General features: G+C 33.2%; 1 long non-coding RNA gene across 1 annotated transcript; it reads left to right on the top strand.

Moving 5' to 3' along the window:
• Nucleotides 1-17,037: 17,037 nt before the first annotated feature.
• On the top strand, nucleotides 17,038-19,977 carry LOC132638210 (uncharacterized). Its single transcript, XR_009581630.1, has 6 exons — nucleotides 17,038-17,169; nucleotides 17,500-18,289; nucleotides 18,376-18,524; nucleotides 18,619-18,917; nucleotides 18,987-19,065; nucleotides 19,252-19,977. It is a non-coding gene; the product is annotated as an uncharacterized LOC132638210 (long non-coding RNA).
• Nucleotides 19,978-25,444: the final 5,467 nt, after the last annotated feature.

Here is a 25,444-nt window from a genome sequence, read left to right as displayed (position 1 = left end):
GTTTTGACAAGTCGATTAAGACTTTTGGTTTTGATCAATATGAAAACGAGTCTTGTGTCTATAAGAAATGGGATGGAGAAAAAGTAGCATTTTTGGTACTGTATGTAGATGACATCTTACTCATAGGAAATAATTTGGGCATGTTGAATTCAGTCAAGGAGTGGTTGTCCTCGGTTTTTGATACAACAGACTTAGGAGAAGCAACTCATATCCTTGGGATCAACTTCACGGGAGATCGCAAGCAAAAGATATTAGGCTTATCTCAAGCACTTTATATTGATACTATTCTTGCCAGATTTAGCATGCAAGATTCCAAGAAAGTTCTTCCTTTCAGGCATGGAATCTCTCTGTCCAAGGATCAGTCTCCTAATACGGCTGATGAGATAGAGAAGATGAAGGCAGTCCCTAATGCTTCTGCTGTAGGGAGTCTTATGTACGCAATGCTATGCACTAGACTTGACATCTGCTTTGTTGTTGGCATAGTTAGCAAATTTTAGTCTAATCCTGGGAAAGAACATTGGACTGCAGTTAAACATATAATCAAGTTCCTGAAAAGGACTAGGGATTATATATTGATTTTTCACTCAACCGATCATGTACCCGTTGGGTATACAGACTCAACTTTCCATTCAGATAGAGATTCTAGAAAATCTACCTTAAGACATGTGTTTACCTTAGGAGGAGGAGCCATAAGTTGGAGGAGTATTAAGCAAACCTGTGTTGCTGATTCCACCATGATAACCGAATATGTGGCTGCCTTTGAGGTTGAACCAAAAACCGAACCGTTAAGGACCAAAAACTGAAAAACCGAAAACCGTTAACGAATATCTTATCGGTTTGGTTTTGGTTTAAAATATTCACAAACCGAAAATTGATAAATCGAACCAGTAATTCACAAAACCAAATCGAACCGACCGATAAGCACCCCTAACCCGTATAGATGAAAGCGTGAGAGAGACATGCCGTGTTTTTTATGTTGAGTTTCTGTGTGTTCTTTATGCTGTGTCCCAGGAGTACATGGAAAGTGGTGGTAGAGTAATAGTGGTCTTCAAGTGATACTTCTTAGATTGGAAAATCAATTGTTGTGGTGTTGATCAATTTAGAGGGTTAAGTGATGTTTGTTGAGAAAAAAATAGCTGTTAAATATGAACTATCACAATGTTTAGAGGCAAATTTGGATATTTTACGTAGTTCAAGTGAAAATTTGACCCTTTTCTATAAGGTAAACGTGTTGAAAAGCTTCAACGGTTAATCAATAAGGAAAAATCTTGCTTAACTTTTGTAATGATAAGGGTAGATCTGATCGCAATTACTAATAGAGTATAAATTTAATCATTTCACAAAGTTAAAGGGGGTAAATTGTACCTTTTCCCCTCCACTATTGATAGTCCAACACCCAGTAGAAAGTAGGAAAAGGGGTCAAATTTAACCATTTATTATCTAAAATTAAGTAACTTTACCTCGTTAAACTTTTGGTCTGATATTACCGCCATTAGAAAAAATCTCATCTTTGCCCTGTAGCGGCAATTAAGAGATCAGACGAACTTACAATTATTCTACTAACATTAATCCAAAAAATAAAAAAGATAATTTGTTAGAAACTAAGGGCCTGTTTGTCCATAGATACCAAAAAAAAATTCACGTTTTTTAGAATTTTGGAGTTGGAGTTGTGTTTGGCCATAGTTTTTGAAATTGTAGTTTTGAAATGTAGTTGTAAAAAAGTGAAAAAAGTGATTTTTTTTTAAAAATAAGTTTTTTTTCGTTTTTGGAATTCCGGAATACAACTTCAAGTTGTATTCGGAATTCTTATGGCCAAACGCTGAAAAGTGAAAAAAGTGAAAAAAAATTCCGGAATAAAGTGAATAATTCTTATGGACAAATGCCATTAAGAGTCCACCAAAACAGATAAGGGACCAGGTACCTTATCTATTCCCTCAAGCAAAAAAAAAAAAAAAAAAAAAAAAAAACGTAAATGAGACACAATATTTACGTGAAAAACTCCTTGCTGAAGGGATTAAAAATCACGACCTACACCAGTGGGATTAAAAATCATGACCTACACCAGTGGGATTTCCAACTTCACTAACTGAGCAATGTTTTCAAATTACAAGCCTTTTGCAACCAAGGAATTAGCCCACTAATCGCTCTCCTTACAATAACTCTATTGAAAGCACTCTCTTGACTAACTCTAGCCAAGAACCAACTGATTCAATTAACTTTAGCTAAACTTCAACTCACCATAACTAAGAGCCCGTTTGGATTGGCTTACAGCTTAAAGCTGTTTGCAGCTTATAAGCTGAAAAAAATAAGTTGGGGTAGTCCAACTTATTTTTTTTGGCTTATAAGCTGTTTTCAGCTTATAAGCTGCTTTAGATAAACTAAGTTAAATGGGTTCAATTATTTTTTTGAGCTTATTTTAAGCATAAAATGACTTTAAGCTGGCCAGCCAAACACTCAAAAAAGCTGAAAACAGCTTATAAGCCAACTTATAAGCCAATCCAAACGGGCTCTAACTATAGTCAGGCGTTTACACAAAAAGCTTAATAAACCAAACACCTACAGAAGTCCTTCTTAAAAGAAGTGTAAGGTTTACAATATTTAGATCAAGAAGACAGAGACTAAACAACCTAGGACTTAAGACATCTTCAGTCTTGTGATCTGGTCCTTGGAGTTATTAAGTCTTGATCTTGAAAGCTCGAGAAAACAGTGGCGGCTGCTCTTTTCAATAATGAGAAGAATATATTTTCAAGTGTTAGGTCAAACAAATGCCAACATGGTGTTTATATAGGGAACCAATGAGAGCATGTAAGGATCATGCGAGTGACATGTGATATAGATAGAGACGTTGCAATGATCCTTGTTTTTTGGCCGACATGCAGCTACTATTCCGCTGTGGCTTTGCAAGTCGGAACAGTGTCACAGCTTTACAACTGTCACGTTCGTACAGTGCCCAGGAGACCTGATCGAGCACCTGGTTCATGACGTATATGTCGATTATCAAAACTATGAAATGTCATACCTCATCATAATTAAGTAAGAGATTGCTACTAAATCCAATTTTACAGTTTAAGATATTTAATAAAGCTCTTTTTTCCTATGTTCTTCCACTGAACCCACCATCCCCTCGCCAATTTCAAATCTTTTTTGAGTTGGACACTTTGAGAGAACGTGGTTGACTATTGTTTGTAATTTTAAATACGTGCCGTCAAGGAGTGGCAGTGCAACTACCACTGAAAATCCATTTGGTCTTTCACTCAAATTCATTAGCTTAAAAAAGCTGTCATTTCAATATGTATTTAAATATTCATGGCTGCATAGACATTAGAGAAGATAAAGAAGAATTTTCATTTTTCTTTCTAAAAATGGCAATTTCTAAGTGGTCCATAATTTGGTCACGTACCTTTAACATTGCAGCTGTGCCAATTCCCCCTCTACACATTCACATTTCAACTTGGATATTGACTGCATTGGTGGCTCCCAATTTGGACTTCCATGTGTAAACACATATACGTCCTTATTTTTTCTTTCCTTAAACAATTGATCAGGAGGTTTGATTCCATGATCCATTAAAATTATTATTTTGGTCATATGATATTTTATATATGTAATCAGTAAAAAGTATAGGAGATGTATAAAAATAATATTGCAGATTTTTTTAAGGACATTTTTTTTTCTATTCAAATTATAAGTAGCCGTAAGAGTTCATTCATTCTCTAAACAACTGAATAAGGCGGACTCTCTTGAGAATATGATCTCCTATGACTAGTTAGAGTAGAAGAAAATGGCAGCGCATAGATTTTTCGTGTTTATTAGCAATTTCTTGAGTAATATATTTTATCGATTTCCTATAAAATGACCCATCACTAAAGAAAGTATAGAAATAGTAAAAAAAAAATTAATATTTGGCAACCACCTAGTTTTATTGTTGGCAAATGAACTTTTTTGTTGCCAAACAAGTTAATTTTGTTGTATTGATTATTGTTGCAAAAAGTACTTTTGACAACAAAAAAAAAGTTGTTGCACGCCGTTGGGAAAAAGTTTATGCAATTTTTTTTTTTGGATTGCCAAAAGTACTTTTTGCAACTATAATTAATCTATGACAACAAAAGAAATTTTGTTGCCAAATATCTTTTTCTTGTAGTGCATATAACTTAAATAATATTTATAATGGCCATAAAACCAAGCCTTTCTATTTTTCGTTTGAAATACGTAATATTCGGACGATATTCAATTTCTCGTGTTACCAATATTCTTCCTTACACATTCACATTTCAGCTTTAAGTTCCTGCATTGATGTGTTCCCAATTTTGACTTTCATGATGGCAAAATGTGAAAATATGCAAAAAGAAAAAAACATCTGACTTACATGCAGGGGCGGAGCCAGTGTATGTGTTACGGGTTCGCCGAACCCCGTAACCTTGATCTAAACCCTGTATTTATTTTAAGAAATATATTGAATATATACACATTCTTAATTTAAAATCCAGTAACTTAAAAGAATGAGCATCCCGAACCCCGTAATATCAAATTCTGGCTTCACCTTTGCTTACATGTGTAAAATTCTAATTTCTAAACACGATGCATCTGTATTTTGATATTTTTTTTTCCTTCTTATTTTTGGACCATTTTAAAGCCTCTTCTTTTTAGAAGGATTTAGGGATAATCATGGCTAAATATAACATATAACATATAACCAGCAGGTGCATCTCGCTTGAACACATATATATAATTTAATCGTCTCAATTTGTATGGCAACTTTCGGATTTCGAGATTCAAATAAGTCGTTTTTTTATAGCAATTTTTTCATATATCTTTTAAATATTTTGAATTCTCAATTATTGTGACTTATAGTAAATTTTCCGTACTTTCCAAATATGTAAATTTTATTTCAAAAAGTTAAAGATTACATGCCCAAATTCACGGTCAAAATTAAACTGTTTGGCTTTCGAAAGTCGAATTGTGCCACATAAATTGGGACAGAGGGAGTATTTCTTAATTAATATATCTATTTAGACTAAGTTTGTTTAATTCACACCCTATAAATAGTTGTTTATATATATGTTCTTTTTCATCTTCTCGATTTTCTTATTTTTCTTTGTGGGAAGCGTCTGGCAGGACAATTGTGAAGAAAAAGGAAATCAAAGGTAAATTTTTTCCTAATCCTAGAAAAAGAGACTAAAACGAGAGCAGATTAGTTCAATTTAAGTTGAAAATTTGAGTATATATGGTTCCATAAGGTCAACTACCTAATCAATTATCCAATTATAAAATCTAGGTTTGTCTCAATTAAAGGAAACCTTTTCTTCATCGATTTTTCCTCCCTCTTTCTTTGTTGTTGTTGTTGTTTTTTTTTTTTTTTTTTTTTTTTGCCTTTTCCTTTAGAAAATATGGGAAGACAAGAAATGGGGTTGTTATATAGTTTGATTTGCTTTTGGATAAAAAAGTGGATATAAATTTAGTTGAGTTATCAAAGTAAATACCCTTTAGGGGTTGGTTGCTAAGCATTGACCAATTACAAAAATATTTCCACTGGTTAGCCTAGCTAATAGAGAAAGAATAGTTTAATTTATAGATGCAGAGTATGCCAAAATATTAAAAGTAGATATATGCATTGTCTCTTTTTGAGATTTTAAATAAGATTCTGGTATACATAATTAAATAGGCTGCCGAAAATACAAGAAAGAAAAGTATGAAGAAATGAAAGCGAAAGACTGAAAAAAAAAAAAAGATCTTCACTTGTCTTTTCAACTTGATAATTGCATGAAGAAAGAAACTTGAAATCTATATGGAGTTTGAATTTGTCCAAGATATGAAAGAGAAAAGTTTAAAAGCAACACCAACGATTAAAGATCGAGATGGGGTGGTCAGTGACCCTTCCTCCTTAATTAATAGTTTCAAGTTTGAGTGTTTTGTAATGAAATCGTCTTTGATAAGAAATACTTGAATTCCAACAAAATTTACTGGGACAAAATTGAATTAATCGAATTTGAAAACGGACACCAAACATCATGGATCAAGGAGAAATCCAAAAAAAAAAAAAAAAAAAAAAAGGAAAGAACGACCTTCATCTAGACTTTTCAACTCCATCATTGCATGAAGACAGAATCTTGAAATCTATATATATGGATTTTGAATTTGTCAATGAAGTTTCTTATGTCACTATCACTTTGAAAAACACAAGTCCTTCCCGTGTTTCCTTAGTTTTTGCTATAATTTGAGTTTTGTATCATCATATGTACGTGTGATATGTCGAGGACAATTTTGAAAACTTATTGAGACACGCAAACTCTAGCTCTTTTCTCAATCTTACCCACCTCTACTTTGATTATTGACAAAAAAATCTCAGTATTGTTTATTTCCCAGACTATTCTTTAGATAATTAATGATTATATATGCAGTCAATCCTCTCTATAAAACATTGTTTGTCCCGATATTTTTTGATTGTTATAGTAAAATGTTGTTATCGAGAACATATAATATAACATCACATGAAAGATCAATTTCACGGGACAAATTGTTATAGTGAAATGTTGTTATATATAGAGGATAATTGTTATAGAGAGGTTTGACTATAATGAGTGAAGCAAGAACTTAAAATGTTCTATACAATCTGGTGAGAATAGAATAAGACATATTCTTTGCCTTCCATTTTGTTTTATGGTTCTTTCACAATTGTGTTATTGTAGTATTTCAACGCAAATACTAGTTTAGGAGAGATACAGATTTATTCATGGGAAAGCAAATCATTTGCAACCACGCCTTAAATTATTGATTGTAAGAATTCTCATAAGACAGATTAATTTATAATTTCCACAACCTAAATATCCTCTTAGATGCAAAGAATTTTCTTCATAAACCCTTGTTGTCATCTCTTAATGGAAAACTTCTTGTTTCTCCACCACCTGTATGGTGTATTTATATCTTGAGTAAGGTTTTAGAAGGAAAACCAACTAATGTGCTAACCGGCTAATTAACATCCTTTATGGGTAAACTCAACCCAATAATAATTTTCCAATAGTTATTTATCAAAAGTTACCATCAAAATCTGACCATATAAAATACCTTGTCCCCTAGTATTATATTGTGAATAGGAACATAGACTATACATTTTTGATATAGATCTATCCATTGATCTAACAGGAAAAAGTCATTTAAGGAGTGATAATTTTTGGACACTATATGTTTGTCTTATATATTGACTTATAGAAAATCCAACTGCAAAACCCAATATTGCTTTTATCAAAGGGAAGGCAAAACTTTGACTTCAGAATATTTGTTATCCAACTATTCCAATTTCCGTTACAGGCAGGTCATGTTGACAAAATATCAATGAGAAGAAAATGAAAGAATGAAACATTTGTTCCATCACTATCTTTCTTCAGTCTTTGAAAATGAGAGTACAACATTTTACCAATGCCCTCTTCCATATGCTAAAAAGACTCCAATTATTTTGTTGGCCAAATTGCTTACCTTTTTGTTGTCTATTTTCTGTTCCAGCTTTTGCTTTGCAGTAAGATATGGTTCAACTTGATGTTTAGAGCATATGCGGAGCGAGAAATTTTAATAAGGAGATTGAAATGATTTGCAAGAATATTATGCCTGAGAGTCAAACAAGTGACCTAGAGTAATTTTTGAACAATTTTTACTAGTACACTAAAAACTTCTCTTATTTCAAAGGGGATTATGTATACTAAATTTATTTTTACCCTATTTATTTAGTATTAACTTCAGGCGGAATTCATTTTGTGGCTCTGCCATCGGCAAGCACACCAATCGTACCTATATTGTCTTCTACTCGAAGTATATAAAACAAAATGTAACTAAAATGGTGTTTGACCAAGCTTATAAGCCGATCAAACTAGTTTATAAACACTTTCGGAGTTATCTATGTGTTTGATAAATACCGAAGTACTTATAATCAAATGCGTATAAGCCACAATTGGCTATAAGTCATAAGTTGTTCATCCCCTAACTTATTGTTTTACAACTTATAAGCATTTTTGGTCTGATGATTTTTTTTTTCAATTTTATTGCTAACTTTTTTAATCTTCAGAATACTCTTCCTAAAACATAACTTTTAATTATTTCACTATCTAATTTTGGCATTCGTCCCTTTTCATGTAAAAAATATTTTTAAGTTTATATTTATTATGAAATAGCTTTGATGATATTTCATTCATTTTAAAACATATTAACTATTTATGATTAGTTTCAGTATTTTTATCCAAACACGTAAGTGATTATTAATAAAATCAACTTCAACATCTAATTATGTTTGATATTTAGCAACTGCTTTTAATCAACTAACCCAAACGGACTATAAATATGTATTTATATTTAAATTCACACCTATTGTCACAAAAGAAGTATAGTGATACCCAACACTTACCGGTTTGAAATTTGCACAGAGAATGAAGGAAAAACAGGCACTTCTATTCAATGAGTACAAGGAACAAAAGCTATATGTCGAAGTGTTTTGGGCCTGGGTCACTAGTTCGTGGGCTAAGTAATTTATTGGGCCATTTGCACCTTTGTTACTATTTTTGCTGGTCTTTAATTTTTGTCCTTCAAGATTATTAACTTTTTTGTGGGACATAAGTTTATACTTTCGCATCATAATATCTCATAAGGTATGCTGGATCCCTTATAGAATTTATGCCCCGCTAGATATAAGTTCGATTTTGTCGGGTAAAAATTAAAGACCAGGCCATTTGAAGGACTATCCGTGCAATTTTATATTTTTTTACTGAACTAGGCTGGACTTCAACATTTGGGCCCATTTTATATTCTCAGTTGGACTTGCGATACAACAAATATTCTTTGGGAAAAAACATAACTGTACATTATTTACAAAATATTTACAGAATGGTAGCAACATTAATTAATTATCATTCCATGGCAACTAATATTGATGATTCTATAATTGATTCCTAAATCAAAAGAATCCAACAGGAGAGAACCACGTATAACTACCCCAAGCTTTTCTATCCTATATTTTAGATCAAAACTTTTATCTTCTAAATCTGTTTCTCAAACATATACATTTTTTTATGCGGGTTGCCCTTCAAAAGCACCGGTCTTTAATTTTTGCCCCTCAAATTTCAAATCTTTAGTTTTTGCCCTTTGCCTAAAAATTCATGGGTTCCGGGTTCGAACCCCTGCGCAGATAAAAAAAAATAAAAAATAATCGCAAGGCAGAGGTTTAGATTCGCTAGGCAGAGTTTGCCTTATGCCTGGAGGCAAACTATGCTTGATGGCTTGCAAAACTATGCCTGACGGCTTGCAAAACTATGCCTGAGGCCTAACTTTGCTACAAAACTCTGCCTTGCGATTTGTTTTTTGACTAAGCCGGGGTTCAGACTTCAAACCTCATGATATTAGGCGAAGGGCAAAAATTAAAGACCACCAATTTGCTGGGCAAAAATTAAATACCACCCCAAGATAAGGGCATTCCTGTTCATTGCCCAACATATACATATAAAAATGGATAATTCTATTCTAAAAAAGTGAATTTACTATTTACATCACCATAGAGGCAATCAACTGAAAAAATTCAACAAACCGAAGACAGAAGAAGGTAAAAGATCATATTGAATAAATATAACATTTATACCAATTAAAACAAATTTTATAACATAAATATACCATGAATATGTATGTGTAAAATTTATATATAATGAGTATAAACTTTATACAAGAAATATACTACAAATATATAATAAATTTATCTATACAAGAAATATACTAGATATATATAAGTAATAAATTTATTTATACAAGAAAAATATAATACAAATATAACATGAATCTATATTTATTCTAGAAATATACCATGAATATGCAAGTGTTATTTTCGAATGTAATTGAAGACAAAAATAATATTCGGTTAAAGCTGTTACACCTTTTATTGTCACGACCCAACCCGCCATGACTGGCACCCACACTAACTCCTAGTGGGTGAACCAACACACAAGTCATCTATTCATTCAAGTCCGATTTTATATTAACCAAAGTAGTCAGTTATTACTCATTAAAGCATAAAATAACCAAAATGAGTCATGCCATAAAATACTGAAGTAAATGCGAAAGTCTAACTATTACAAAATCTCTAAAATCCGAAAGTCATCGTACGAGGACTCTAAGGAATGAAATCTGTCTAATGAATATCCATAATCTCCATAATAGGAAATAGACATCATAAGAGGAAGATCTTCGGGCGGCCTAGCATGGATAGAAGCTCACCCTAAATCTGTCAGCAACGTCCTCAACTCTAGATGTGAGGGCGGGTAGCAATCTCTGTATCACAATCTGCAGTCAAAGAATATAGCAAGGTAGTATCAGTACAAACACTATGTACTGGTAGATATCATAGGCCGACTAAGATTAGTATCATGCATATCTCATAAAATCAATAGAATAAACAAGTCAGCCAACAAACATGAAATAAATAAACCATGACAAGTCAACCAAGGATAATCACCAATCAATCACCCAAATAGCAAGAATCAATCAACGGAAAACCACAACACGAAAATAAGTCTACCACAATACCATACTCACTGTACACACATGCTAACTGATGTCATTGCTCAGTAGTCATGACCTGCAGGGGACCCATGGTGTCCATATACCACTCGTTCCGGATACTCATCGGACCCGAGCATAAACCTCCGCTCCAGAAAAAACCTCGGACGCGAGCCACATCAATGTATCCCTCGTTTTCGGAACAAACCTCGGACCACGAGCCACAATCTAGGTCACACACGTGCCTTTCCATATATCTGTACGCAACGGTATTTCCTGCCCTCTTATTATCAATGCTCAAATCACGATTTCGTATCACAATATCACCGAGAAGATCATATTAACTTCTAATCACAAACACATCAACACATGAATAGTGGCACGAAGCCTACACAATCACTCAATCAAATTCACATAGGAGTTCAACCACACAATATCATGCATGAAGACTAGACATGCTTTCTCCTAATGAATTCATAACACATACAATCAACTAATCAAAGTATAACTCAAGTAGACCATAACCTACCTCAACCGTAGAGCTGGAACAACGCAAATCACTCCGCTATAGCTTTTCCCTTCCTTAAAGCCTCGGAACGCTCAAAGTCTAGAAATAGAAGGCTCAATGAGTCACAAATACTTAAATCACAAATACCAATTCAAGAATACCCTTCCTTTTACCCCATTCCAATGGGTGAATGATTTTCTAGGCGTAAAGCAACCTAACAAAGGCCTTAGTAATCACTAATCATCCAATTGTAACAATATTACATCAACATCCCAACTACAAGCAGTTTTCATGGTCAAGCTACCATTTTTATAGAACCCTAGGTCTCAATTAACTTAGTTTATGGCTCTAAGGGTTCAATTCATGATTAAGAGGGGTTAACCCAAGCCATTAGATGATAAAAAAAGTGATAACAATTATAACCCATCAAGTTTGGAAGGTTTATTAATTTTTAGGGTTTCTATTACATTTTCACCATTGAAGACCCATAAAAGTGATGATAATCATGAAGATGATACGAAATGATTGAAGGGAATGATTGAGACTTACCTCTCAAGAGTATTCTTGCCCTAGCACCCTAGGTGCTTGTGGGGAACTGTGTTGGAGTTTTATGTATAAAGAATGTGGGACTAAGTCTTTAAAAATCGGGCTACTGTTTTCCGTCGACCACTACAGCGGCCATTTCACTGCTGCAGCGGTCCCACTATAGCGGCCAAGAGCCGGCTATAGCGGACCAAGAAAAATCCGCCCACCGCCATAGCGAGCCATTCACCGCTATGGCGGTATTACCGTAGCGGTCGCTAGCCCGCCACAGCGGCCACATGGAAAGTGGTTGATCGCTAGCGGCGATGAACTCACCGCTACAGCGGTATCGCCGCAACAGTACACCCACCGTCGCAGCGGTGCCATTTGGGCAGTGAGCTCGACTTTTGCCCAGTTTTCCCCCATTTCACTCAACATTTCATCCGAGGCCTCACAAACACAAACAAAACATGCACCTAGATATAAAAACATCATACGAATCCACCCATGGCCTCGGAATTCTCAACGGAGTTCTAATTTCCTACGTCACCCTCCGACGGAATCAACAAAATCAAACAATAATCACAAACAAGTCAAGTTTCAGCTCTTAGGCTTACACAATCGAGTTCCTATTGGCTCGTTCTACCCTTGGAAAGGTTCTATTTCATGGGGTGATCCTACATTTCCCATAACGGCCGGAAGGGTTGTTACATTTATAATAAATTAGATATGCCTAGTATAATTTTATTATGCATTGTATAATAAATTATATATGCCTCGTATAATGTTGTATATTTGTATATGCTTTATCATTATATCAAGTATATATAATATTATACATTAAAATTATTATAGTACTATGTATAAAATACATCAATATACCTTTAAAATGAATTTAAAGGTACATCCACATATATATATATATATATATATATATAATGGTTTAGTGGGATATTAACTTTTACATCTTCTAATTAACCACACGTTTTTTTCTAATATTTTTAAAAAGTTAATAAAAATGCTATTTTGAGGAAGTTTAAGAGTTGTGCTAATTATGTGCAAACTATTAGAAGCGTGACAAGCCACGTAAATTTCTCTTTCTTTTAATATACTTGGAATATATTAATGATAATTATTTTTAAAAGCTATCAGCATAAAAATAAAATTAGAAGAAAAAATTTCAAAATTCCGTGGTAGTAACCTCATTAAAGAGGTAGATTTTTTTAGTTAAAGAGGGGAAACTCTTTGAGCTAATTTCTTTTTCCTAAGAGCTATTTATGGAGCATCAGAAAATTATCTAAAAAAGAGAAAAAAGCAAGCGCAGTAAAGGCATATTGATGGAAATAGATCCTTTAATGTCATATTTTTAATAAAATGTGCTATATTTATTACTTTAAAAAAGATATGTTATTATTGTATACTTTGAATTATACTTTGAAGTCCATTCTCAGTTGGACTTTCAAAAAATATCTACAAAAGGTTACAGGAAAATTTACTTGTTATAGCTACTTTTACTACCTATTTAATGTTAATAACTACCTTTTATTAAAATTATTAATAATAGCTAATTAATTTTCTAAATTACCCATTCTAGATACAACAGTAACTTGCACGTATCAGTTCTCAAATACACCGTAAATAAAGGTAAACACTATCCCAACTTTCCATTTTTGAAACTCACGTAATATACATTAGTTTCTCTCTCCCTTTCCATTAATTTTAGCCGTTTTTTCTCCTCATAATCTATCCATTACCATCAAGCACGATTCCACCACAATTTATTGTGCCGAGATTCGTGGGTGGCTGTGTATTTGTGTAAGTTTTCATTATTTAGTGTATTTTGGTCAATTTAATTCAATATTTTTGACTTTTTTCAAAAATTTAACTTTCAATGCTTAGGGTTTCCTAATTTGAGTAGTGAAAAACATCAATTCATGGCGGATGAAAGCATATCTGGTAGGGTTACAAGAGGTATCCCACATACTCTTCAAAATTTAGATTCCCCTTCTTTTGATTTGGGTATTTCTCAGCAACAACATGATGTTGATGCAGCTTCTGTTAAGAAATTGATTGCTGAAAGGAGATCTAAGAAAATCCATGATCCTGCCAGAATCAGAAATCCTTCAACTGTTAATTTGAAAAAAAAAATAATTTTGATACTGCCACATAGAGGAGAAAAACATCCGATGTTGCTTATAGTAGCAAAGGGAAGAATGTTGTAGAGACAGATACCGGAGAACAACAATTAACTATGAACAAGCAGGTATTTTTTTATTTATATATATATATATATATATATATATATATATATATATATATATATATATATATATATATATATATATATATATTTGTGAATAAAATTGTATTTTACATGTTGCCCAAATTCGGTTAATGATTCATGTATTTTTGACCGCATCCGTAAGTATAGTTGCATGTATTTATTGATCTGAACAATTCATTAATAGAGGGGATAACATTCGTATGTATTTTTGTATTGTTTGAATTAGTTTTGTATTTGAAACATACATACAACTGTATCATATATTTCACTAACCATATTTGTTATCAATTATCAAACTATGTATCATGTATTTGTAATTCCTCACATTGTGTATTTTTTCAAATTAATAACAGGTTATGTATGTTTTAAAAAGCAGGCATGTGTATGTGTCAGATAAAAGGTGTATTTGTTCAACTTTTGTCAGCTAAACATCTTAATAACTGTTTTTTGTTTGCATGTATTTATTGATTTTGTGTATGTATTTTTATATTGTTTGAATTAGTTTTGTATTTGAAACATACATACAACTGTATCATATATTTCACTAACCATATTTGTTATCAATTATCAAACTATGTATCATGTATTTGTAATTCCTCACATTTGTGTATTTTTTCAAATTAATAACAAGTTTTGTATGTTTTAAAAAGCAGGCATGTGTATGTGTCAGATAAAAGGTGTATTTGTTCAACTTTTGTCAGCTAAACATCTTAATAACTGTTTTTTGTTTGCATGTATTTATTGATCTGAACAATTCATATGGGATAGCATTCTTATGTATTTTTGTATTGTTTGAATTAGTTTTGTATACGAAACATACATACAACTGTGTCATGTATTTCACTAACCATTTTTGTTATCAAAATATCAACCATGTATCATGTATTTGTAATTCCTCACATTTGTGTATTTTTTTTAATTAATAACAGGTTTATGTATGATTATATATTTTTGATTCTCATGTGTTGCCATTATATTCAAACTTTCAGGCCTCCAAATTCCTGGTTAAACGTCCCCCCACTCAACCGATACGTTATGCTTCATATATGAACCATAACATTAAAGATGAGTTGAAGGACAAACTGACCGATAGACAATTCAAGCTATTTTCCAAAACTATTTTTGGACAATATATGCAGATGCAAGTTGAGACCGAGGTGCAGGGTCAGTTATTTAGGTGTTTTATGGTTAGGGAGTTGAAGCGTAGTAATAGCGATGCGTTTGTTATCGATATTAATGGGACGGAATTGACATTCGGTCTTTTTGAATTTGCTTTAATTACTGGTTTGAAGTGTTACGGGGATGAAGTTATTTTTGACGAGGGTCCTAACAGATTGTTGGATGAATATTTCGGTGGTTCTGGTAATAGTGTTTTAAAGATGACTTTAAATAAGTGCTTTGAAGACAAGGATTGGGGTGTTGGTGATAACGCAGATTAAGATGCTGTAAAGATTGCGATCCTGTATTTCATTCATAATTACATACTTTCAAGTGAAAAGAGGAACGTCACAGTCCCAAGACATCATTTTGACTTGGTGGAGAGTGAACAGTACAATGAATATACATGGGGGTAAGGAAGCATTTGATGATTTGATTAAGAGTATTCACCACAAGATGGACAAGCCGAAGCAGTTTTATTGTCTACGGGGTTTTCCTTTTGCTATGCAAGTGTGGATATATGAGTGCTGCTCTAATGTTGACCCTAATTTAATGGTTAAAACCGGAAGCCGAATCCCAAGAATGCTTAATTGGAGAACAGTGAACCAAAAGCCATCAGTTAACTACTTGATGTTGGGCATGTTTAAGGGCGGTGAGGTAAAATACTTACATTAAATATATGCCTATCAACTAGTTTTTTACACGTGCATTTTGTGTATTTTAGCTGCTGTGTATTTGTAAAATACAGAGAGGTATTTTCAGGACATTCGGTCTGCTGTGTATTTGTAAAATACAGAGAGGTTCTAAACTGACAGTTCACAATATATTATGTGCAGGACATTCTTTCAACAACATTGTTCCGACCATGTTAGAGGTTGAGAAGCTTGGTCTGCGTGCATACCTGGTCAACAGACTTGCACCACCACCCCAAATACACCAAGAGGAAAATGAATATGCAGATTTTACCACAACGCCTCCCCATGTTGCTGCTACCAAGAAAACTCAAAATAACGGTGCTTCAAAATCTCCACCGCACAAGAAGCTTAAGAAGATGTCGACGGCAGCATTGCTTGTTCAGAAGTCACCAACCACAATCCCAAAAAATTCTATAGTTGGACAATCATCTAAAAAATCTACTTCGGTGGTAGATAAGTCGGTTCAATCAAAGGAAAAAGAAAAAGCTGCTCCAAGTGTCCACCGCGTTCCTGTTGACAACGTATCCACCAGCAAATCAGTTGACCTCACAAGTTTGAGGTAGGAACTTAATCAATTTAAGCAGGAAGTAAGTTTTTTAATTTTATTTTGATATTCATCAAACTACAACAAATGAGGATTTTTACAATGAATTTGTTGTTTTTATCATTTAGGTGCTTGCTGAATTCAAGGATGTTTTTACTGAGCTCAAGGATCTTCGCAAAATTATTGATGAAAACTTCGAAAAGGTTTTGGAACATGTCAAAGGGAAACAAAACTCAGAAAAGGTAAAAAAATCAACAAATACATATTGAAACGATTGCCTTCAATGTGAAGTAGGAAGCATATGTATCTAACAAATACATCATTTTTTTTAGGATGATGACAGTGAAACTCATGTTCCTTTACATGATGGCAACATACATCAACAAGATGATGATTACATGGACCATGGTGACGATATTCACATGGAGACTGATACGGGTGATGTGCATCCAACAGAGGTATATTTTTTTTTAAATGTATTTATCATTTTTTACTCATTTTTATATGTTATTTTTTTAAAAATATAATGCAGGCATGATGAAAATTTGGGTATGTACTGGACTTTAAAATATTATGTATTTGATATTGATATGAAAAACAGTAGTGTCATGTATTTTTTGGGTACTGTTTGTTGACAACATGACTGTTCACTGTTTTCCTTATGTATTTGTTTGGTGCTGTTGGACATCTTCAACAAATAGTTTCTCATTTATTTATGTATTTAATATTGTTTTTTATCTATTAGATTCATGTATTTTATATACTTTTGGCCTGTGTTTTTTATAAGGAGAAGGGTCTTGCACCGGATATTCAAGTCGGTATTGGCAATGATAGCAGCGATACGCTGAAAGCTTCAACCGAAGAGATTGCGGAAGGAGGTGATCTTTCAGGAGAACCGAAGACTTCGGTTGAACGTTCGGCTGATCCAACAGAGGTATATTTTTTTTTTAATGTATTTACCAGTTTTTACTCATTTTTATATGTTATTTAAAAAAAAATATAATTCAGGTATGATGAAAATTTGAGATCTACTGGACTTTAAAATATTATGTATTTGATATTAATATGAAAAATAGTAGTGTCATGTATTTTTTTGTGTACTGTTTGTTTGACAGCATGACTGTTCACTATTTTCCTTATGTATTTGTTTACTGCTTTTGGACATCATCAACAAATAGTTTCTCATGTATTTATGTATTTAATATAGTTTTTTATCTATTAGATTCATGTATTTTATAGACTTTTGGCATGTGTTTTTTTTAAGGAAAAGGGTCTTGCACCGGATATTCAAGTTGATATTGGCAATGAGAGCGGTGATACGATGGAAGCTTCAACCGAAGAGATTGCAGAAGGAGGTGATCTTTCAGGAGAACCAAATACTTCGGTTGAACGTTCGGCTGATCAAACAAGGAAACATATCGTGGAAGAGCAAAAATGTTCTGATGATTCAAATAATTCCGAGGTTCGAAATAAACGAATTCTGATTCAGCCATTTTTTTTTTTTTTAAATGTATCATACAAGTGATTGAATAATGTTTTTTTTTTTTATATTTTTTGAGTAGATGATCGCACAAGTGCTAGCAAATATAGCAGAATCAGAAATGACTAACGAACAAGTTCATTAGGAAAAAATCGAGGAAAACACCAGCTCAACTGTCTTAGAGGAACCCCAGGCAGCAGTTTGTAACGCGCATCCGTTGTCTCAGTGGTTGTTTCCTTATGAGTATTTACCAAGCCAAACCCCAGGAAAAGAAATCATGTTACATCCATCAGTCACACGAGCTACACGCCCCAGTAAATACAAGTCTTCACCGTTTGTGACAGATTTTGGTATATATCTGATTTTTAATTTACTTGTTTATTTTTTTAATACGCAACTGCTAATGTTTAAAGACCAAATACACAAGTAGTAGTTCGGGAAAGGATCATGTTCATGTATTTGACAAAAAATATCCATTCCAGCAAGATCCCATTACTGGTCCACTTGATGTACAGATTGTGGATGAATACCGTATTTGGCTTCGAAACGGTCTGCTTGTGAGGCACGATAGCAAGTATGTTTTTATCCCAGTATTACATATAGTGATTCCACATGATTTTTGTGAATAAGTTGATGTATTTGTTTGTTTTGTTGCTGCAGAAAGAACTACGAAGACCATTACAAAAAAAAAATTCAAAAAAATGGCAGTTTTTGACAATGGAGTCAAATTCAATTTTGGCATCACAATTGTCAATGATAAGAACTGGTTTTACCTGTTATCGATGGATGGTCAGCTTTGGAATGACGAGGTGATTTTTATCAGCAATGAAATTCACATTTTGTTACTAAAATGTTTTTATGTATTTGAATGTGATCTAATTGATGTATTTTTGACAATTCCAGCACATTGACGTCATTTTCTATTACTTTCGGATGAAAGGAAAGTATGATAAAAGGAACAATTTCAGCTTCACCACTGTTGACTGCCTATTCAAGTAGAGAATTGATGTGGTCCACCACGCATATCACAATGTTGAAACCCAGACAAATGTTGCAAATGAAGAGCAAGTATTTATTGAGTATGTTAAGGGCCACAGGCTTATTGCCAATGTCCCGTGGCATACGGTTGACAACGTGCTAATACCGGTGAATATACAAGAAGAAAATCATTGGTTATTGGAACTCCTTTCATTCAAGGACAGGTATTTTTAATGATGAATTAAATATTTTATCATTAGTGTTTCATTCATTTAATTTGGTGAAAGACCCAGCATATGCAGATAAGGGACAGATCGATATCCTTGAAGTTGTCTATGTTGATAATCTGCCGCATCAAACTGCTGGTAGCACGTAAGTTGTAGACATATATTTTTAAAAATATTATAGTGTATCAAATACATGATATATCATATCAATTTATTATTCTTCTAAAATACATGAGTTGTTTGAACTTGAGATACCTTATTTAGAACTTGAAACATATATTTTCTAATATAAGTTCTTATCTGTTTTTTTTTTATTTTATTTTTTATTTAGGGACTGTGATGTCTTCGTGGCAGCGTATGCTGAGTATTTGACATCGGGTGAAAGGATTCCAGATGTCATTGATGCACACATGCAGCGTATGAGATACGATGCACTCTTATGGGACTACGCTGAAGGCAAGGTTGCTGACAAAGCAGAGAGTGATAATGAAGTTCCACCAAGACCGATTAGGCCAGCAATCGATTACGACACTGTAGATGCAATTGAGGTTTGATAAATACTATTCGTGCATTCCATGTTTTTTGTCCTTTTTTTCATTACAGCAAACAATCTGATGTTTTTAGATGTATTTTGACTTATGTTGGATAATTATCATTTAACCAAAGAAATCTCAGGGGTTTTATGTTCCATATGTTTGATGTACTTAGTTCCATATATTGTCAAATAAATCTGAAGTTTTGAAAAAATACAGTAAAATGTGACATCATGGATCCACAAATATATTTATTCACCAGGTTCACAAAATATGTATGTTTAATTCACCAGGTTCACAAAATACGTATGTTTTAGTAAAGTTTATTCATTTTTGTTTTAGTTTAGTAAACACATCTTGCGTATTTTACATGACCAGCACAACTATATGATTTCAATAAAAAAAAATTACAAAAAATAAACCATCTTCATCAGTTTCGAAAACAATACGTACGTTTTTATACCACATATGCTTTGTTATGAGGTTGAATAGACAACACCATTTTCTAACCGGAACATGGGTTGCCTTTTTTTTTTTTTGTGTTAAAAATACATGAACATTACCGTGTAATTTCAGACACCAGGATCACAAAAACCATGTATGTTCTATTACAGTTTATACAATTTTCAAAAGGCCAACAAATACATAATGTTTAGTTGACATTACCAGCACAACTACGAGCCTCCAATCCAAAAAAATTCCAAAATAAAAACAACTTTATCATTTTTACAGATATAATATGTATGTTGTTTTACCAAGTATGCAATATTTTTTGAAGTTGAAAAAAACACCATACGTATCGGGAAAAAAAATTCAATTAAGATCAGTTTGAATGGGACATTCATTTCATTGCAAAAATTTCTATAATACTACAACATGTGTCAATAGAAGTTTTTGACACAAGTGTTCAAATACTTAAATAACCAATCTATCTTCGCTAATAAAGTTAAATGGATAGGAACACAAGAAAAATTCACTTCCTCAGAGGCTCAAAACTACATAAACGTCTGTTGTGCCCAAGTTGTCTACAAGTACTGCAAGCATGTCTGCTCTTTCCAAACAACAATTCACTTAAAGGCTTATCACGCCTACCAGGCGGTCTCTTGTATCTTGGTGGCAAAACCACATCCTCCAAGATGTTTTTGGGAATGTTCCATTCACGCTCGTCGGGTAGAGGATCCACAGGTACATCATATGTCTTCAACACGGTCTCCGGTTTGAACAAATCAGAGCAATAATCCTCAGCAACCAGAATTTTCTTTTTAATGACAGCCCATGCATGCGGGCAGGGGATTTCATCTAGTTGAAACATACGACAACTGCAAGTTTTGCTATTCAAATTAAGAATGAATTGCCGTCCTCCATCATGTACTGTGTACACGAATTCGGTTAACGGTTCTACCTGAAAAAATAAATATTACATGTATTTGTTATTGAACCAATCAGAATTTTAAAATAAATGAACAAACCATTAAACAAATACATATCAATTTTCAAAGATTCATATAATTTACATTAATACTAACTATTCATGGATACCAAATACACATCTATATAATGTGTAGAAACACCAGATTAGTACAAGTACAAGTTTGTCAAATAAATTATAACAAGCATTAAACTGAAACATACCATCATTTGTAGACATAGATACTCGTTGATTGATAGCATCTCCTGAAGTTTTTTACCGAGTGTAGTGAACGTGTATGTTCCATTTCTCCGGTTATTGTAATTCCATCTCCCAAATGTCCTTCTAACTTCTTCGAGAAAGTCATATATAGGCAGTTCTCTAGCTGCTAGAAGATGTCAGTTAATGCACTCTGCTATGTTAGAAGTCATTGTCCACCCTCGGTTAACAGATGCATACAATTTAGCCCACTTGTCTCTACCGGCCGATTCCAAATACTCTGCTTCACGCATATCTACCTTTTGAACCTTTCCCATCAACTTATCGAAATCATCCTGCATATATGCCTTTGCCATGGAATAAAAAACAGGACTCAGCACATCATGGCTCTTCTTGTATTTTTTACATACATTAACATTACCCCACACATGCCAAATACATGCATAATGTGCAACTTCTGAATAAATTCTACAAACAGCCTTGTTTATACTTTCATGCCTATCTGATACGATACACATATTCTCTCTAATTCTATATGATTCTCTGAAACGCTCAAAAAACCACGTACATGATCTGTCATTCTCAGAATCAATCACACCATATGCTAAGGGAAGTATGTTGCCTGGAGATACAGTTAAGAAGAAAAAAAAAATACATTTTGTATTTGTCCAAAACATATAAAATATATATTGAAGTAATAAATTAATATGTATTTTTTTGACATACCTGCACCGTCTAATGTGCTTGCCGAGACAAATGTTTCATTGTATGGTGTTTTTAAGTGGCTTCCATCAACCACCACAATTGACCGACAATAATCAAAGCCTTTGATAAATGCATATAGTGCTATAAAAACATACAAAAATTCATTTTCGCGAGTTTTACGCATTCTGATATGTGAACCCGGGTAAGTCTTATCCAATATGTATAGATATCCAGGTAGTCTTTTATAAGATTCAGCCGGTTCACCCATTAAATCGTTCATCGCCCTTTCTTTGGCCCGCCAAGCAACCATGTACGACACATCCATTCCAAAATCATTTTTGACGTCCTCCGCAATGTCTTCAGGCGTATATTTCCTCTTATGATTTGATATTTTTGCTTTGAAAATCCCACTTATCAACCGACTTGTAGCTTGGCATTGGGAATAAACCTTTTCCTTTAATGGACATGTATGTTTGTCTTGAAACTCCCTAACTCTAAACATTCCTGACTTACCGACACTTGACGCCCTGAATTTCCAATCACACTCTCTTGATACGCACACAAGAGTGTAGCTACAACAAAAAAACAAAAGAAAAAAATCAAAAAAAAAAAACACACATTAATGTAAAATACATCAGTAATGTATTTATTCTTGTATTATTAATACAAAGGACAGATGAGTAATTTTACCATATGTAAATAAGTTAATCAAATGCAGCCCAGACCAAATACATTATTTATGAGTACAAATACACACAAATCAGTTTTGATTCTACTTTATAATAAACATACACATGCTGAGAAATACTTCCACTCGTACAAATTAACAAACATACACTGTCATGGTTCAAATACATAACAACACACCATTGCAAATGCATAAACAAATGCACATTTAGTACCTTATTGCATTGCTCCTTTCTGTCCGATAGTTGAACCTGTTCGTAATTGCATAATTCACCATCACAATTTTTAATGTATCTTTATCCTTGTATACTTGATCGACGACAACTACTTTTTGGTTCTTGTCATCAATAACCATACCTTTGTTGTTTTCGAATAACAAATCAGCCTTTCCACAACTTGATGATGCCAAATCACAGGAACCAACTGTTTGATTCGTGTATCCGATTTGCAAATAATCACCTTCAACACAACTCTCATCCGATATACATATCTCCATGCTTCTATCAGTTGTAATGATACATAATGGGTACATTGGTAATGCTTTGTTCTCTTTCTTCAGTTCCACATACACCCTAACACCCATGTCATTGTGAATTTCCATTGAAATATAATCACCTTCAACCATGTATTTTATGCTTATGTTTTTCATTTTCTTGTCCAAATTCAATTGGGTTGCAACTGTTTGTAACAATTCCTCATACGTCGAATACTCCTTGAAAGTCCCAACATCGATTTTGTAATTGACGTATTTATTCTCGTCGTTCCAAATACCAGAGTGTCTAATCAACGATGAAATATTGGCCATTGTATATATATATATATAAAAATCCTTGAATCACTGTGTCAACATAAAACCTGTAATATGTATGCCCTACATAAGATTCACGTTCAAATTTGAACAATTTATACAAATTAGATTTACTCACTAATAATTCAAATATAACATACACATATTGAATTACACTTCAGAAATACATAGTTTAGCATAAATTGCAATTGATATGAAAAATAGTTCAGAAATACATAGTTTAGATAGTTCAGAAAAATAAAAGATATGAACTGGATCTTTTTTTTTTATTCCTAACCATTCATGTACATTAAAATACTTTCAACCGAAATTTTCAAGAGCATTATTCATTCATTGACACACTTACAATGATATTACATCATTATTTTCGAATATCAGTTATGAAGATAGAAATAAAAAAAATAAAAAAAACAAAATCAGAAGAATAAAATAACTTTGACATTATGCTCCAAGAAAAAAATTGAAATTACATAAATACAAATTGAATAGATGAAATTTCTGAAATAAAAAACGGTGTTTTTGCACGAATTACCTGATGATTGACGTGTTTGTGTTTGTTAATGTATTTTCAGATGCGTTGAAGATTTAATTTGAAATTTGAATTTTTACGTTTTGAATGTTGAAGAATGCATGGAAGAAGAGATACGTGTAAGGAAAGAGAATATTACAGCTGATTTTGTGGAAAAGAAGGTAAAAAATATATTAATTTCTCATTTAATACCACCACTGTTACAGGCTAAAATAAAGGAACCTGTTCCTTTTTTTTATCGTATGCTCATGTATTTGCTGACAACAAATACATCCGAAAACATACACAAATCAGCTGATTTTTAGCTACGAATGGTAATATTAAAAAGGGTAGTTACAAATGGTAGGAAGCTACAATAAGGTAGTCATTTGAGAAATTTTACCTTACTAAAATCTAGTGAAATGAATATCAAACTACAAAATTTGTTGTCCATGCCCACTAGTCAAATGACAATGATCATATAGAGGATGCATGATTAATATAACGTCAAATTTTACGGGGCAAACGTTGTATCTTATTTCGACAACATAGCTAACAACCACCACTATAGAGTAGGATAAACACACATGATAGCAAAATAAAGTTACTAAAATATATGTTATAAAATAATAAAGCTATCAAGAAGAATATTGTGAAGAAAGAGAGAAGAGATGAGATATCTCTATTTCTCTTGTTAGGGTTGATTTTATAATGAAGGAGAACCTCTATATTTATAAGAGAAAACTGACTTGATCCAAAAGCCACTAACCCTAATTTTTCTCCTAAATATAGACATCTACAATAATAAATAATATTTATAACACTCTCCCATGGATATCTATTTGATAGATAATGTGCCTAATTAAAACCTTACTAGAAAAACCCAGTGGAAAAAATTCTAGTGAAAGGAAAATAGTACACATTTCTAATAATACGCATTTTGGCTGCCTCATTAAAAACCTTAACAGAAAAACCCAATTGGGACAAAAACCTTGGTTAAGGGAAAAAGAGTACAACGCGTATTAACTCCCCCTTATCACACCCTAATCTCGCTAGGGTGTGATGGGCACCCGACCCTTACTTGGAGCCGAGCGAACCCTCTAACTCTTAATACACACATAGCCTCATTGGACCTTTAAATCAAATAAACAGGAAATACATAGTAAGGCTTTTAAAAATATTCTTTTTCTTTGTTCTCAAATCAAACAAAATCTGTAATCATATGAAATTCATCTCATAACACAGAATGTCACATCGGCTGATGGAGCCACTTACAACACTGACATTCTATACGCACGACTCTGTCTGCAAAGTCTCTAACTTCGAACAAAACATCATAGCACATATACTCTGACTCGGCAACACTCCAGGAGCAAATGGAGTTGCCAATCCAGCTGAAGCATCTTCTAGTATTGTCCTTTGCTCATCTGGGTGTACCTGCGTGGCATGAAACGCATCCCTCGAAGAAAGGGGGTCAGTACGGAATATGTACTGAGCATGTAAGGCATGGAATACAGAAAAGAGGATCATAACTGAAACAGAGATTTACCAGAATCAAGTATTGCCTTTTAAAACATCAAAGCACTTGCCTTTTTAAGTGAAAATCATGCATATTCACACCATATCATATGTACAGATAACGTGTCCCGGCCATCC

Source organism: Lycium barbarum, chromosome 4 (genome assembly GCF_019175385.1).
Source record: "Lycium barbarum isolate Lr01 chromosome 4, ASM1917538v2, whole genome shotgun sequence".
Classification (NCBI taxonomy): Eukaryota; Viridiplantae; Streptophyta; class Magnoliopsida; order Solanales; family Solanaceae; genus Lycium; species Lycium barbarum.
This window is presented reverse-complemented; position numbering and strand designations above follow the sequence as displayed.